The following is an 18,142-nucleotide window of genomic DNA, read 5'->3' on the forward strand; positions in this document are numbered from 1 at the left end:
AGCACTTAGGCAAACACAATGACAGTTTTTGATATGTGCTGCTCCTAAAGGGAGAGAGATACAGCATGGAAAAAAAGCAAGCAGACTAATTTCTAAATATTATTACTAAATGCCTAGCAGGAGCAATCAAGGGAAAGTTCAAGTAGAAAAGCCAGACTTTCTATTATAAGAAGCAGGACTTTTAAAAGACCAAAAAGATGTTGAGTGCAAAGTAGGGGAAAAAATGCAAAATACGGTGTTTACACACAGGAAAATATAATGGTCAGAATACAGAGAAAGAATCAGACACAGGTAGTTATCTAAGAAGACTCTATTCCTGACCCCAACTGGAGTCAAAACACAGATACTGGAGAGGGGGAAGTGCATCAAAAGAAGCATCTAGATTCCCAAGAGTAATGAGGGCAGGTATAAACAGATAGAGGAACTAAGTGACCCATGCCACTCCCAGCCCAACTGGTCTCCATCAGCCCCCCAGAAGCATGGGGTCAGCAGACACTGAGGAGAGAGCTGGGTACCAGCAGCCAATTTATGGAGAGGAAGATGGTACTGAACAGGGGCAAAGTGACCCTCTAGCAGAGGGCTAGAGGATCGACCACTCAAAGCAAGGTTTAAATGAGAGTCACAGCTGAATTTGGGGCAATCTATAGCCCCACCAAAAGCCTGGATAGGCTCTGTCTTCAGGCCATCTAGAACAAGGAGTGGATTACAACAGCAGTGGGAACACCTGTGGTAGATGTAGCAAAAGCAGAGGGAAGAAAAGGCGAAAATGACAGGTCTCAAAAAGTACTACTTCATGACAAGAATGAAAGAGAGCCCTGAACTCTTCTGGCAGAGTATACTGACTCTTTGTCCTTCCTTTCTAAGAAACTCAGGAAATTGCATCTCACTTAAACATTAGCAAAAGAAAAAAATTCCAATTCAATTTCCTATAAAGTTATTATAAACTAAAGTGAGGTAAGAGCAGAACAATACCGCACCAACAAAAGCATTTGGAAAAATACGTACAATACAAATGTATTTATAACATTTTAAAACATTAAAAGAATTTAAGACAATTACAGAAGCTATAAAAGAACAGCATAAATCTGAGTTTTTCAAATCTTAAAAATGAGATGATTGGGAAAAAGAGAGCAAACAGAAGAAAAATAAGAACTACTGATAATAAAGCATGTCACGAATTAAGACATACATAAGCACAAATAGTAATACCATACAAGAAATAGCAGAGTAAAGGAAGAAAATTTTAAGAACCAAAAGGAAGGGGCACCTGGGTGGCTCTGTTGGTTAAGCGGCCGACTCTTGATTCTGGCTGAGGTCCTATCTCAGAATATTGAGATCAAGCCCCAGGTCATGCCTCTCACTCAGCAGGGAGTCTGCTTCTAGATTCTCCCTCTTCTCTGCCCCTCCCCCGGTTTGTGCTTGTGTGTGCATTCTCTCTCTCTCTCTCTCTCTCTCTCTCTCTCTTTCTCTCTTTCAAATAAATCTTTAAAAAGGAAAAGGAGAAAAAAAGTTTTTTAAAAGAGAAAGTGATAGATATAGAGGAAAGGCAAAGAAACTTCAGTATATATGCAATAGGAGTGATCTGCAATTAAATGAATGTTCCCTGAAATAGAAGAAAAATTGAATCTTCATATTTAAAGGGTATTTTGCATGCCTGCAAAAAGATCAAACCAGGTAGTTTATATCAAAACGTTGTCTAGTAAAACTACTGAACATTTGAAAAAGAAAAGGGAGGCTATTTAGGCAAACAGACTAAGTGACTTAAAAGGGAAAAAAAAATAAGATTGACATTATATTTTACAACAGCAATAGTTTATGCCAGGAAGACAATGGAGTAAAATAACTAAATTGCTGAAGAACATGTGAGCCATTAGATCATGAACTCAGGGTCATGGAATCAAGCCCTGTGTGAGGCTCTGCACTCAAAAGACTGGCCATCGGGGAAATTCAAATCAAAACCACATTGAAGTACTACCATACACCAGTTAGAATGGCCAAAATTAACAAGACAGTAAACAACATGTGTTGGAGAGGATGTGGAGAAAGGGGAACCCTCTTACACTGTTGGTGGGAATGCAAGTTGGTGCAGCCACTTTGGAAAACAGTGTGGAGATTCCTCAAAAAATTAAAAATAGAGCTTCCCTATGACCCAGAAATTGCACTACTGGGTATTTCCCCCAAAGATACAGATGTTGTGGGAAAAAAAGGGCCATCTGTACCCCAATGTTCATAGCAGCAATGGCCATGGTCGCCAAACTGTGGAAAGAACCAAGATGCCCTTCAATGGACGAATGGATAAGGAAGATGTGGTCCACATATACAATGGAGTATTGTGCCTCCATCAGGAAGGACGAATACCCAACTTTTGTATCAACATGGATGGGACTGGAAGAGATTACGTTGAGTGAAATAAGTCAGGCAGAGAGAGTCAATTATCATATGGTTTCACTTACTTGTGGAGCATAAGGAATAACACGGAGGACACTGGGAGATGGAGAGGAGAAGGGAGTTGAGGGGAAACTGGAGGGGGAGATGAACCATGAGAGACTGTGGGCTCTGAGAAACAATGTGAGGGTTTTGGAGGGGTTGGGGGTGGGAGGTTGGGTGAGCCTGGTGGTGGATATTATGGAAGGCATGTATTGCATGGAGCACTGGGTGTGATGCATAAACAATTCTGGAACACTGAAAAGAAATTTTAAAATTAATTAATTAATTAATTTTTTAAAAAGGGAGTCCACTTGAGTTTTCTATCTCTTCCACTCCTTTTGCCCCTCCCCAAGCTCAGATACACACTCTCTGTCTCTCTAAAATAAGTAAATAAATCATAAAAAAATAAAAGAAAATATGAGCCATGTCATTTATATCCAAACTGACCTTGAAGTATGAAGTCCATAGGAAATCTATTGTGAACATGCAATGACAGAATGAATTTTGTTCCCATCATCACTTCCTAAAACTCTCCCAGAAGATGAGGTTTTCTAGAATCTGGAGAGGCATTAGCAAAAAGAATGCTGTTGAACATTAATATGAATTCTCCTGTAGAACTGATTTTAGTTTAATTGTTATGTGATAATACCATAAATTGTTAGTTCATTAAGTTTTTTTTGTTTGTTTGTTTACATAAGTAGCTTTCCCATTGATTCTTTTGGGCTCTCTAGATATATAATCATATCCTCTGCAAATAGAGATAGTTTATTTCTTCATTTCAATTCTTATACCTCTAATTACTTTGTCATGTCTAAATTCATTTACTACCACCTCCAGCATAGTGTAGAGATGTTTGCCTTATCATTTTAGCAATAAATCCTCTAATGCTTGCCCATTGAGTAACCCTGGCTTTAGATGGAGGTATATATTTTACCTTGTTCAAAAAGTATCCACCATTTTCTCTTTATTGAACTATGGTTGAATTTTGTGAAATTTTCTGCATCTATAGAAATGATCATATGATTTCTCTTCTTATTAAAATGATGAAGATATTAGCTGATTTTCCTATGTTGAGCTTTTACATTTCAGGAAAACTACTTCATTTGATCATACTGTTTTTATTAATGAGCTAATAAATTCCTAAAATTTGATTTAGAACAATTCAATTTGATCATCATAATGAGACTGGCCAGTTTTATTTTGGGGTGCAAATTCTGTCAGTTTTTTTTCTTGAGTATAGTTCACACACAATGTTACATTAATTTCAAGTATACAAAACTTTGCTGGGTTTTGAGACCAATTTGCTTCATAGAAAGAATTTGAAAGACTTATTTTTAAACCATGCTCTGAAATGGTTTAAATACTATTAAAATAACTGATCTTTAAAGTTTTAGTAAATTCCCATGTTAAACCATCTGAGATTTATAATGGAGTGCTCTTTGATTTTTCCATTTCATCTCTGTTAATTGACATATTTAGGCATTCCACATTTACTAGAAAATTGCATTACACCAGAAAATTATGCATTTTAAATTTCTTTGTAGAGAGCTGTGCAAAGTAGTCTTTTAGAGTTTTTAAAGCTTTCTTTCTTCCGAACCTCTACCTTAGGATTTCCAATTTTGTGTATATTTAAGTTTCTTCTTTAATTTCTTTGTTAGTTGGGCCAGTGGTTTGTCAATTTTGCCGATATTTTTTCCCCCAAAGAACCAGCTTTTGGACTGATTAATTCTCCCTTTTTGTTTTACTTTGTATTCTAATTCATTATTTTCCATTTCTATCCTTAATACTTTCTTCCTTCTGCTTTTTGATTTCTTTGTAGTTCTTTTTCTAGATTTCTGTGTATATTTTACTTTCATGTTGTCCTGTTTTCAACTTCTATTATCCTGTTTTGATATATTAATGGCTATAGAACCTTCTGTTGTCCCTTTCTGATATATTAATGACTATGGAACCACAATCTGGAGATCTAACCTGATACAGCAACTAAAGAATATTACAGACACAACGGGGGGAGAGGTGAAATGGAGTTACAGCCGTGCCATTATGCAGCCATGAAAATAAATGAGTTAAATCTATATAGTTGCCTGGTAAGAACTTCCATAAAGATTTGTTTAGTGAGAAAAGCAAGATGTGTAAACGACTATATTGTTTTCTCTAAAACAGTGACAAGCCTTTAAACACAGACTCAAATATGATCACATGTCAATGAAAAAGGACTGGAGGGATAAAACATTAGTTATTTGAGGGAGAAAGGAGAGCATATGAAGTTAAGAATGCATACAGAAAAATGCCTTTAAAATGTGATGAAGAAAAATAACATGATTGTCTTTAAGATAAATTATAAATATGTGAAAATATAAAGAGAAACAAAAAAGATGGTCACTACTATGTTAAATCTTCATAGCTCAAAATGGTGTGATTTTAGGTGTTTTTAACTTTTTCTTTACATTTTTTATATTTAAAGAAAAATAGCAAAAATTCTTTATAATTTGAGGAAAGCCTCTCACACTACATTCATCCTAACTGATCTTCATTCCCACTAATATATATATTTCCATATTTTTTATAATATCTTATTTTCCATATAGATTAAAAATCTCCCCCAAAGAAGCTGATTTTCCACCTGACATTATGAGGGCTAATAGCTTTGCAGCAAATGGTGTGAGTGATATTTTTCCTTTTTGTCAGGAAAACCACAAAGATTTGAAAAGTGGTTTAATAATGACATTTATTTTTAAAGTAAACATTGTACAGGGATGAGTTAATCATTCCACTAATCTCAAAAATGCTTAGAAATATATTAGAGTTTCATGAAAACTGGAATTCCACAATTTTAGAACAGTCTGGTAAATTACAAAAGATTCAGAAGCCTCAGAAAGATCCCTGAAAGATCTGAAAAATAGAGGTGTCTGGGTGGCTCAGTGGGTTAAGCCTCTGCCTTCAGCTCAGATCATGATCCCAGGGTTCTGGGATCAAGTCCCGCATCGGGCTCTCTGCTCAGCAGGGAGCCTGCTTCCTCCTCTCTCTGCCTGCCTCTCTGCCTACTTCTGATCTCTGTCTGTCAAATAAATAAATAAAATCTTTTAAAAAAATTCTGAAAAATAAAATTTATGGGGTAAAATTAGAAGACAGAATTGTTCAGCAGAGTAGTGTAAGGGAAACTGCATAATCATTTTCGTGTCTATAAAAGTCCCTTATGCAGAAGAAAGAGGCCAGCTGCTTCCAATATCCATTAATGATGTAACCAGAAGTTTGGGAGAGGGTGATGGGGGAGTATTGAAGCAGATGAAACTCTGGCTAACTACAAAGACCCCAGTGGCAAGATTTGTCAAACAGGGGATGAGTTCCTAAGAGGGATTGTGAGATTGCTTTCTCCTTCTCCTAAGGGGCACTTCCCTCATCTGTCTGGAATGGTTTAAATGCAATCCAGCTTGGAGAGAGGTGAACGCCTTCATGACTTACAGGCTGCTCTTGTGCTGTATATCAAAGACAAATTTGAACAAGGGTAAATTTAAAGCTAAAACAATTACATTCCCTTCCATCATTCTCTACCCCAGTGTCCAATAATGGAATATTTACTGTAAAAGTTTATGAGGCAGCATGGCAAAGATTGGCTCCAGCAGGCAATGTGACAGAGAATGGGCCAGGAAAGAGCATAAAACTGGCTCCACCGCTCACGATTTCAACAAAGAAATTTCGCTGTGGCCTGTAAACCTAACTAAAATGTTTTTGCTGCTTTTGTAAACAATTCATTTTACTTTGGACCGTTCTATTGATAGAGGGTCTTACAAGCAGCTGTAGAGTAGTCTTTTTTGCAAGACAATGATCTTATTTTGCAATTATATTTCATAAATAGTTGCTTGCTTTTGTCATTTGTATCCTGAATATTATTCAGGTAACAATGAAAAAAAATCGAAGATTACTTGATTAATATGGGATAAGGATCAAGGATTCTCCACCAAGTAATGTGGAAAAACATAAAAATCAGACTGAGAAATTTATGGAGAGACATAAAATGTTGGAGATAGGCAGTGGGTTTTTTTTTTTTTTTTGGCAGTTTTTAATGGACCCTAATTTTTAAATAATTTTTAAGTAATGTTTTTACAATTTTAATTGTGGTAAAAAAAATAGAAATTTTTATTTTTAATCATTTTTTAAATATTTTATTTATTTTTATTATTATTTATTTTATTTATTTCTATTATTATTATCTATTTTCATTTTTGGAAGAGAGAGAGGGATAAAGCCTGCACATGAACAGGGAGAGGGACAGAGGGAAAAGCAGACTCCCTATTGAGCTGGTAGCCCCAGGAGAGACCAGATCCCAGGACTATGGGATCAAGACCTGAGCTGAAGGCAGATGCTTAACCGGCTGAGCCACCCAGGCAACACTTATTTCTAGGTGTACGGTTCAGCAATCTTAAGTTTACTCACATTGTTGTGTAACAGATCTCTAGAACTTCCTCATCTTTGCAAAACAAACTCTATTTCCATTAAACAAAAACTCCCAATTTTTCCCTTCCCCCAATCCCTGGCGATCACCATTTTTTGTTTCTGTGTGTTTGACTCTTCAGATACTTCACATAAGTAGAATCATATACTATTTGTCCTTTTGTGACTGGCTTATTTCACTCAGCATGATGCCCCCACAGTTCATTCGCAGCATAGTATACGGCAGGATTTCCATCTTCTAAGACCTCGAATACCCAAAGGGATATTGAAAAAGAAAGCCAAAGTTGGTGGCATCACAATTCCGGACTTCAAGCTCTATTACAAAGCTGTCATCATCAAGACAGCATGGCACTGGCACAAAAACAGACACATAGATCAATGGAACAGAGTAGAGAGCCCAGAAATAGACCCTCAACTTTATGGTCAACTAATCTTTGACAAAGCAGGAAAGAATGTCCAATGGAAAAAGACATCCTCTTCAATAAATGGTGTTGGGAAAATTGGACAGCCACATGCAGAAAAATGAAATTGGACCATTTCCTTACACCACACACGAAAATAGACTCAAAATGGATGAAGGACCTCAATGTGTGAAAGGAATCCATCAAAATCCTTGAGGAGAACACAGGCAGCAACCTCTTCGACCTCAGCCGCAGCAACATCTTCCTAGGAACATCGCCAAAGGCAAAGGAAGCAAGGGCAAAAATGAACTATTGGGATTTCATCAAGATCAAAAGCTTTTGCACAGCAAAGGAAACAGTTAACAAAATCAAAAGACAACTGACAGAATGGGAGAAGATATTTGCAAACGACATATCAGAAAAGGACTAGTGTCCAAAATCTATAAAGAACTTAGCAAACTCAACACCCAAAGAACAAATAATCCAATCAAGAAATGGGCAGAGGACATGAACAGACATTTCTGCAAAGAAGACATCCAGATGGCCAACAGACACATGAAAAAGTGCTCTATATCACTTGGCATCAGGGAAATACAAATCAAAACCACAATGAGATATCACCTCACACCAGTCAGAATGGCTAAAATCAACAAGTCAGGAAATGACAGATGCTGGCAAGGATGCGGAGAAAGGGGAACCCTCCTACACTGTTGGTGGGAATGCAAAGTGGTGCAACCACTCTGGAAAACAGCATGGAGGTTCCTCAAAATGTTGAAAATAGAACTGCCCTATGACCCAGCAATTGCACTACTGGGTATTTACCCTAAAGATACAAACGTAGTGATCCAAAGGGGCACATGCACCCGAATGTTTATAGCAGCCATGTCCACAATAGCCAAACTATGGAAAGAACCTAGATGTCCATCAACAGATGAACAGATAAAGAAGATGTGGTATATATGTACAATGGAATACTATGCAGCCATCAAAAGAAATGAAATCTTGCCATTTGCGACAACATGGATGGAACTAGAGCGTATCATGCTTAGCAAAATAAGTCAAGCAGAGAAAGACAACTATCATATGATCTCCCTGATATGAGGAAGTGGTGATGCAACATGGGGGCTTAAGTGGGTAGGAGAAGAATCAATGAAACAAGATGGGATTGGGAGGGAGACAAACCATAAGTGACTCTTAATCTCACAAAACAAACTGAGGGTTGCTGGGGGGAGGGGGGTTGGGCGAAGGGGGGTGGGGTTATGGACATTGGGGAGGGTATGTGCTTTGGTGAGTGCTGTGAAGTGTGTAAACCTGGCGATTCACAGACCTGTACCCCTGGGGATAAAAATATATGTTTATAAAAAATTTAAAAAATTAAAAAAAAAAAAAAGGCTGAGCAGTGTTCCGCTAAATGTCTATACCACCTTCCGCAAACACATTTATCTGTGGATGGACGTGTGGATACGGGTCCTAGAGAATAGAGAGCCCAGAAATAGACCCTCAACTTTATGGTCAACTAATCTTCGACAAAGCAGGAAAGAATGTCCAATGGAAAAAAGACAGCATCTTGAATAAATGGTGTTGGGAAAATTGGACAGCCACATGCAGAAAAATGACATATTTAAAGAAATAGGTCAGTTATCATGCTATTATCCTTCAGCTCCAAACCCACCCTTTTATACTGTTCCAGACAAATGGGGTTCTGACTGTAAATCCAATTTCTGCGGTCCCCCTGACTCCCTGTTAGGCTCTGTCAATAGGGGGCGCTGGACGGAGCATGCTGGGCTGGAGAAGGAGGGAAGGACTCAGGCCTTCCTGGCCCTTACGGCTCCGCACACTTGCAGTCCCCGTGTCGCCCAGCAACATTCTTCACCTGGGCAGGCAATTCCTACCGGTGCCACCTCGGCAACTGAAGGCAATTTGCAGGTTTTCTAACACCTGGCAGCCAGCCTCAAGATACCACCACCAGCCATGGCTGAACAGTCCCCTGCCGGCTGCCTGAGTCGCACCTCTATTCACCCCTTCTCTGAGCTTCTGCCTTTTGGTCATTTCAACCTGAGGACCCGCGGCCCTGGCTTTGGTTAAGGGTGGCAGCTGCTTCCTGCTGTTGCTCTGAGAGATGTCAGTATCTCGTCTCACCTGGCCAGTTACACGGTTTATACCTTCATACCTACTTACTGACTCTGGATCCAATCCACCCTGGTCAAACCGCTGGTCAGGTTTTAAATATTTTATTTATTTTTATTATTATTTATTTTATTTATTTCTATTATTATTATCTATTTTTATTTTTGGAAGAGAGAGAGTACCTGTACCTGAACGGACACGGAAATCAGGCAACGAAGAAATGCCACCTGAAATCCAAGCGTGGCCATGGTGAAATGACAGAGCACATCTAGTCAGTCACTCCAACAATCACAGTGTAGACTACAGGACAGTACGGCAAGATGTGTTAAAAGGAAACGCAGTTTGGTGTGGGTGGGTAAAAGCAGGACCACTTAACCCTGAGAGAAATCATCGGGAAAGCTGAGGCAGGCGACAACATGCCTGTGGGTGAGCGAACACTGGGGAAGGGCTGGTTCTGGCCTCAAGCCTCTCCTCTTAGATGAGCAGCCTGCACCCTGCTCGCCACTCTGGGTGCTTCTCTACGGTCATCCACAGAGTTAAACAAAAAGGGCATGTGTGTCCTTCTCCTTCACCATCTGAGGTCCTCAAAGGAGCAAAAGGGCACTAGGTGTCTTGGGCCATTAAGTGTTGGGCTCTTGTTTCAGCTCAGGTCACGATCTCAGGGTCCTGGGATTGAGCCCCGCTTCAGGCTCCCCACTCAGTGGGGAGTCTGCTTGGGATTCTCTCTCTCTCTTCCTCTCCCTCTGCCCCTTTTCCTCCTCACACACACTCTCCCTGTAAAATAAATCTTAAAAACAAAAAACAAAAAAAACCAAGGGAAATTGTGTCTTACCTTTCACTCTGCAACCCTTCCAGCACTGATGAGGGACTAGCCAGCAGGGATTTAGTTATTGGTCATCTACAATCTTGGCCTCTGTTTGCCACAAAATTCATTCATATGGGAGTTATATGTGAGCGGCAGTAGGAAAAGTCCATGGGTGCTCAATGAAAAATTAACATGGCCTGCACAAGGACTATGTGCCAGCCATTGTCCTGATGAATTCATGTCCCTTAACTCCAATTCTTCAACCATGTCCTTATTATCATGGCCACCCTTTGGGGAATGCTCACAGAAATGAGGCTCACACGGAGTTAAGGAGCCTGCCCAGTGTCCTATACACAGGATCTAAGTTTCATCCAACGCAGGACCTGTGGAGCTCTCTAGGGCCCCACAATGGTGCCCATTTTTACAAAAGCAAATAAAATTTTACCAGAGTATTCCTACCAACTTATCTTCTATTATACTATTTCAGACATAATATTTAAGAAATAAAAATCTATTGGGCACCTGGGTGGCTCAGTGGGTTAAGCCTCTGCCTTCAGCTCAGATCATGATCCCAGGGTCTTGGGATCGAGCCCCGCATTGGACTCTCTTCTCAGCAGGGAGCCTGCTTCCCCCTCTCTCTCTCTGCCTGCCTCTCTGCCTATTTGTGATCTCTGTCTGTCAAATAAAATAAATAAAATCTTTTTTTAAAAAAAAGGAAAAAGAAATAAAAATCTATTTTTTGCCTTAGAGGCTCTTCCTTGGAAGTAAAAACCATTCGTATTTGATAATAGTATGTATAAATGTAAAGTGATTTATACACTAAATTTTTGTAAGGCTACCGGCACCATTCTGGCAGTAATATCCTGGCAGGACTCAAGTTTTTTTTAAAGTGCGCATGTATTCTATAACCCTGTGATCCCACCTCTAGGGATATATCCTAGAGAAAATATCACATCACCTAGTCCAGAAGAATTTTCTCTGCAGTTTGCAGCTGAAGATGACAAGCAATCCCGGCGCCCATTTGAGGGGAGCAGACTGGTAAAATGTGATGCATGTATGTTATTTTTATGCTGGAAAGCTTTAAAAAAAAAATCTTATTCCCAGACTCCCTTGCAGCTAGTACTCTGGATCCGACCAAGGCTACTGTCAGACGTACGTTCACGGCATTTGGACGGCAGCGAGGAGGCAGAGCCTGGGATTCTGCTGCTTCCACTGGCTCTGGTAGCAAGCAGTGTTTCTGCTGGTTTCTGCTGGTTTCTGCTGCCAGTGCTCCCTGACCCTAGCGGTCTCCTGGTTGTAGGGGGACCCCTTGATTTTTGGCACCAGCTGCTTTTACAACTCTGTAGTTTCTGGTTGGCCTTTGGGCCATTAAAGCAATTCTTTGAGTTCAACTTTAACCTTCTCAGCAATTCTATAAAGGGTTTATTAACCTGTAACAAACCCATTTACTCTTAAACTAAATAGAAAAATTCTGTTCCCTGCCATGATCAAAAATGCCACATCATTGTCTGCTTTGAAAAGCATGCACTGATTATACCTTCTCAGGACCTGCGAAGAGCCATCTGAATTTCCCTAGTAGAATAACCAGGCTGGGCAGATTTTGGCTTCCCCTCCCCTTTCTCTTATTTAGAATAAAACTTGAAAGTCTAACATGTTTCATGGTCAGTGGAATTGGTGTTAAAAATAAAGCTTCTTAAAAAGAAACATGCAAGGATATGTCCTATGAGCTATATTCACAAAATGTTTAGAAGTACGACATATCTACCTCACTGGGCATGAATAGGACTTTTATTTATACCAATATACTTTGTGCAAGACTTGCAGGCACCTCAAGGAAAACCTTGAATCATGTCTGTTTATTTCTGTGTTACTTTATAGTCCAAGCTAAAACTGAATACGCTTTGTCTAGTTTTATTTAGCTTATGTGAGACTAACAGTGGAATTTCAGGAATCTTACCGAAGCTTCTCAGATCCCTCTCCAGCAAAACCAACAGCCATACTGCTGTCTGGGATCTATGCTGGGTTCCTATTCTTACAAGGCATTTTCTGCAATCCCTTTCCAGATAGAAACAACAATTTCCAACAGCTAAGGGAGGAGGCAGCAGCATTTAAAGCTAGTTTTACAAAAAAGAGCACATTGTTTTATAGAAACAGCACATTCCATTTTCCAGGACTGGAGAAGCGGGGACTAGAGAACCAAGAAGCCAGTGGAAGAATGGCCCCACAGGATGGCTACAGTTAGTTCCCTAAGCACTGTACCTACTGCCCAGTTAGCCCCAACATCGATAATGGACCTGAACTTGGGGCTAGGTTTCTCTCACTTCTATTCCTTTTTTTTTTTTTTAAGATTTTATTCATTTATTTGACAGAGACTCACAAGTAGGCAGAGAGGAAGGTAGAGAGGGGGAGGAAGCAGGCTCCCCGCTGAGCAGAGAGCCCGATGCGGGGCTCAATCCCAGGACCCTGGGATCATGACCGGAGCCGAAGGCAGAGGCTTTAACCCACTGAGCCATGCAGGCGCCCCTCACTTCTATTGTTAATGTGGCATCTGATTGTACTTTTGGAAAGGGTTTGAGGAAAAAAATTTTTTTTTATTCTCATTTGCCAAAAGGAAAAGGGAAAACTCAAGATTCCAGAAAGAAAAGGTGAGAATGCCAAACCGTAAAAGCATCCATTTTATTTGTTTTAAATCTTAAATGTTGAACTTGAGAATGAAAAACCTGCGTATGCATCCCCACCCCAGTACTCATTAGCACTGAGACCTTTGTCAAGTCACTCAAAACAGGTTTCTGCTCTTTTACTGTGGAGATCATTGCTTTCTATTCTAATCCCAGAACCGGAGCTAGGGTGACATAAAATATTATATGTGAAATATCTTTAAGAACTGGAGAAGAATCACAACTGTCAGGTGTTAGCATAGAAATGTTCTGTTCTCGTCATCCATGTGATGACTGCCACGCTCCGAAAACAGCATCTGCTCCAAAAACTGTTGCTAACAGACACCGATCATACTTTCTTTGGTAAATATTTATAAGTCATAAACATTTGTTGAGTGACCATATGCATGAAGTACGGCATGCTCTGTGGGAGGGGGGCTGATTGAAGTCACAAGGCAAATGCATGACACGGTACTGCACAGAGCCAGAAGGAAAAAGAACAGATGCTTCGTGGCTTCATCATCTGTATTTTTCATTCAAAATAGAGCAACTGAACTGTAATCACTTTTGAAATCCCTTGCAGGTGTTTTACTTGGCTCCTCTGCTCTGGCTCCAGTGACTTTCCATATTCTGGAATCTGTGGTAATGGCTGATAATAATATGTGGTGACAGTAATTAAATTATGAAAGGGAGGAAAATGTGTGTCATGGCTGTTCTCAATGACTACAGAACATAAATCCTGTATCTGCTATGATATTACAGCCACCTAGGAATGGCTGCTGTGATAATACCCAATGTCCTAATGGATTCATTGATGTTTTTCCATAGTTATTGCACTGTCTTGGTGCATCTGTGTTAGTACCTACACAGCCCTGAAATGCATACAGACAGCAAGTTCTGGGCCTAGGAACGGTTTTAAAACATGAAAGAATGGGGAAGCAATTTCATAAGATATATCAAGCATTTTCTCTTTTCCTTCTTTTTCTAGGACACTGACAGAAGATTCTCAAATGACACTGAAATATGAACTTGGTTTTTTATTTTTATGCTCATTAAGAATCACTTTTCAAATTCAGTTAATTAGAATACTGCTTACATGGGTAATACATGGGGTCTTACTTGTCGTTTCTTCTAAATTTGAAACAAATGCTCTGAACTCTTGAAGCCATTTCTGGGTTGCTATTTTATAAAATATTTCTTAAGACTTCACCATCCCAAAGCAAATAACATTAAAAAGAAGAAATCTTGCCAAATTAAGAATCTTTGCATTTTGATGTAGACAGTCTGACTGTCTAGGAAGTATCCTCCTAAGGATTATATGAAGCACATCTGTTTCTCTAGTCCAAAAAACTTTTCCTTATATATTTACTAATTTTAGGGTGGAAGCCATTTTTCCAGAAAACTTTCTCTTCAATCATGGCGTCCTCCTGAGCCCCAATTCAGACCTGCTAAATCAGCAAGGGGGTCGGGGGGTGATGTAGAGACAGGAAACAAGCTGGGTTTTAATAAATCCATCAGTGATTCTGATGTAGTATGGTTCTCAAACTCTCACCAGCCACAAATATGCATTTTTTTAAATATTTATTTATTTATTTGAGGCGCATGAATGGGGGGAGGGGCAAAGGGAGAGAATCTCTAGCAGACTCTCTTGGAGGAGGGCCAGAAGCAGGGCTCCACCAGAGGACTCAACTGGGGGACTCAACCAAGGAGGTCCATGTGGGGGTTAATTCCATGACTCTGAAACCAAGACCTGAACCAAAATCAAGTGTCTAAGACTTAACTTACTGAGCCACCCAGGTGCCCCAGGAATTTGCATGTTTAGGTTCCCAAGCGATGTTGATACTATTGGTCTGGGATCACATATTGAAAACCTGCTCAGAGTATTTTTTAAATCCTATTATTACTGTAAGAGTCTGACAAGCCAAACAGATGTCCCCACATAATTTGACTAAAATGATGAGTCACCAAAAAATCTCTTTGTGGATTTTCTCTTTCATATTGATAATAGGTAGGAAATAGCTAAGAGTATAATAGCATTTCATCCCACCACAGGAAAGCTCTCAATTGGTATTTCAATAGTATTGTGCTTTCAAATAGCTGGGTCTTGAAACCTCTTGTATAAGTTCTGCTGCCTTTTGGTGTTTCTTTATGCACGTTCCCCCTTATCAAGCTACTTCAGGCTGTTGCACTCCACCATATTCCGTGGGTTGTAGACATGGGAAGAGATAAAACTTGGTTCCAGGATGGCTCCAGCCTTATAACACACAATTTATAGAATGCCACACAAGTAATTTTGTAGTAGAATAATTCCTTAAACAAAGTTGAGAGCAAGGTAGCCACTTTGCCAAGTTCCAGGGGATTTCCCGTAACATTACTGCAGGACAGTGGTGTTTGAAGGTGCACTGAGTACTGCCTGCTCTTAATAACCCTGGTTGAGAATTAGCCGACGATATTGCCACTACTTCCACGCATACATTTAGTACTTTCTTTTATTCATGACCTTTAATTGTAGTGCCTAAAATTTATCATCTTCCCCTCTGCCCTAAGAAGAGAGCTCTGATAGCATACTAATGACTTCATGTAATATACAACAACCACTCCTATATTTGAGTAGCTGGTAATTTTGGGGTGCCTTTCCAGCCATGATCTTCTAAAACTGCCCCCTTACCTAAGGGACTGGACCACTACTGCTATATCCAACTGCAGGATATAAGTTCCTGGGCACAGTTAGTTAGATCATGGGTAGCGCTTGACAAGAAAGAGACTAGACTGGCTGATTCATAGCCAATAAAAATCTTTGTCAAGAATTTGAACTAAGAGATATGGAGACTAAGAGTATTGAGAAATGAATCAGATCAATAAAAAGCATTAGGAGCAAAGTTCAATGAAGCTCTAAGTTTCCTGAAACTGGCTGGGTCCCCACTCTTTCTGAAATATACCAGTTTTCATTGATTGTATAAGGTACTCTATTGTCCTTTGGTACTGTATATACTCCAGATACTGGTACTTTGTACTGTATATTTCTCCAGATGTTCTGTGCCTTCTTGGACCTGACCTGGGTTCCAGGAGCTCATGAAGATGCAGTGCATCACTCTTCTTGTTTGATGCCTGGCTTCCATTGGAGTTGACCAGTGGAGGCACTTAAATGCACTTAAGGGTAGAGAGAAGAGAAGCCAGAGTGTTTCTTCCCTCCACTCTTCCTCTGTGTTTCGGTGCCTTCTGCTAGTAGCTATGTCCCTCCCCAACTATAATTCCTACCAGGCAAACCCTCCCTTAAGGTTTCAACTCTCAGCGGGCTCTAGTAACACTCTTTTCTCCCTTTTCCCTTTAGCAGTAGAAGTAGCACTGTTTTCCCGCTGTTACTGGTCTCCAGGTTTCTCACCATTCCCTGCTTATTTCTCTAACTCTGCCCATACCTTTGTACGCATTCTTTTCATTTGAGCCATCTGGCTGAATTCTATTTCCTGCTAGAATCCTGAGACTTTCCAATAACTTTTCCTATTATTAGCAATAATATTATTTGCTTAAATAAGTTATGATTAGACCATGGCACTTGGAAACAAATATGACTAAAATATGCTACACTGTACAGAGGGATTCAAAATTCCAAAAGATGTTACCACTTTCAGATAAACATGGTAAATGTATCTCTCTTCTTTATAAACTTCCATTGAGGGATGCTTGGGTGGCTCAGTTGGTAAAGTGGCTGTCTTTGACTCCGGTCATAATCCCAGCATCCTAGGATCAAGTTCCACATCAGGCTCCTTGCTCGGCAGGGAGCCTGCTTCTCCCTCTGCCTCTGCCTGCCCCTCTCCCTGCCTGTGTTCTCTCTCTCTCTCTCTGACAAATAAATAAATAAAATATTTTAAATAATTAAATAATTAAATACATAAAATAAAATTCCATTGAATAGCAGAATAAAAACATTCAAAGTGGACCAGTCCACAAAACAGGAGAGAAGGCAACAATGAACTAAAGATAGCAATGGGATTTACTAAATAAATGGAGTGATGACCAAATTACACAACACAGGAAACCAACCTAGCTGGTTTCTAGGGGGATACTAAGAGGTAACCTGATTCCCCCATTCACAACCCTGAACGGCTACAGGCTTAGAGGATCAGGAAAGGGGTAGGAGAAGAGACTTGACTCTAACTAGAGGGATTGATTGAAAGATTATGGATATGAAGTTACTGAAACTCCAATTCCCATTCCCCACTCACCAGGAGGTTTTTGCTCTCAAGGCATTTAGCCAGAACTTGTGAGAGGTGGGTATGTAAAGTATGGAAATCAGGAGGTCTGTGAGAGAGTCTGAAAAAGAGGCCCTCTCCCATACACACCCACCCTAAGTCTTTCACCTATTCTACTTGCACAATTCTAGCCGGCAGAAGAGATTAGAGAAATCTCCTCTGAGAAAATGACTCTCCTGAAAGATGTCCAGATACTGATAATTGAGAATCCAAACAAAGGTCAGATTTATCCTTGTTCACTACAAAGAGTAACCTACAGGTTGAAAAGCCCCACTATTACACACAGAAAAATGTCTTCTCAGCGCCTTGCTCACATATAAATGGGAAACCAGAGCAGAACCACCCTGTGACATCTTGCCTTGCCTTCTTTAAAGATCCCCACAGGGGCTCCTGGGTGACTCAGCCGGTTAAGCATCTAACTCTTGATTTTGGCTCAGGCCAAGCACAGAGACTGCTGGTCCCTCTCCCTCTTTTCCCTTCTCTCAATCTCAAATAAATAAATAAAATCTTTAAAGATCCCATATATCATAAGCACAAAAAACTCAAAGTATCAAAGAACGCATGATGCCTCTCACTTTAGACTTATCACAGCCAGTGCAGGAAGGTATAACCATTTGCATCATCCATATTTTGAGTAAAAGTGAATTTGACAATATACCTGAGAAATTAAATTTTTACTTTCTTATATTAACTTATATTTTCTGATGGAAAATGTGTTCAAATTATATACACTTTGAATACAATTATGACTATTTTTAACTCTTTAAATTACTGGCAATAACAATTATGCACAAATCTTCCCTATAACACCATAAATAGTATGTTTGTTGAAATAAAAGTGAAAAAATAATCTGGGGGATATATAATAATTCACAAATTATGTCTTTATTTCATTGTTTAACCAGACATCTATAGAGCTATAGAACATGCAGACATGAACTATAATAATTAAATTCAGTGATCTTTGATGTTTTAATGAAAACCAGCTTTACATACTTATGAAAATATTGTTACAACAATTTT

General features: G+C 39.5%; 1 pseudogene; it reads right to left on the reverse strand.

The window, feature by feature from the left end:
- The window catches only part of LOC131827976 (large ribosomal subunit protein uL16-like), a 47,343-nt pseudogene extending 37,688 nt beyond the window's left edge, over positions 1 to 9,655 (reverse strand).
- Between the last annotated feature and the right edge of the window lie 8,487 nt (positions 9,656 to 18,142).

Source organism: Mustela lutreola, chromosome 3, assembly GCF_030435805.1.
Source record: "Mustela lutreola isolate mMusLut2 chromosome 3, mMusLut2.pri, whole genome shotgun sequence".
Lineage (NCBI taxonomy): Eukaryota > Metazoa > Chordata > Mammalia > Carnivora > Mustelidae > Mustela > Mustela lutreola.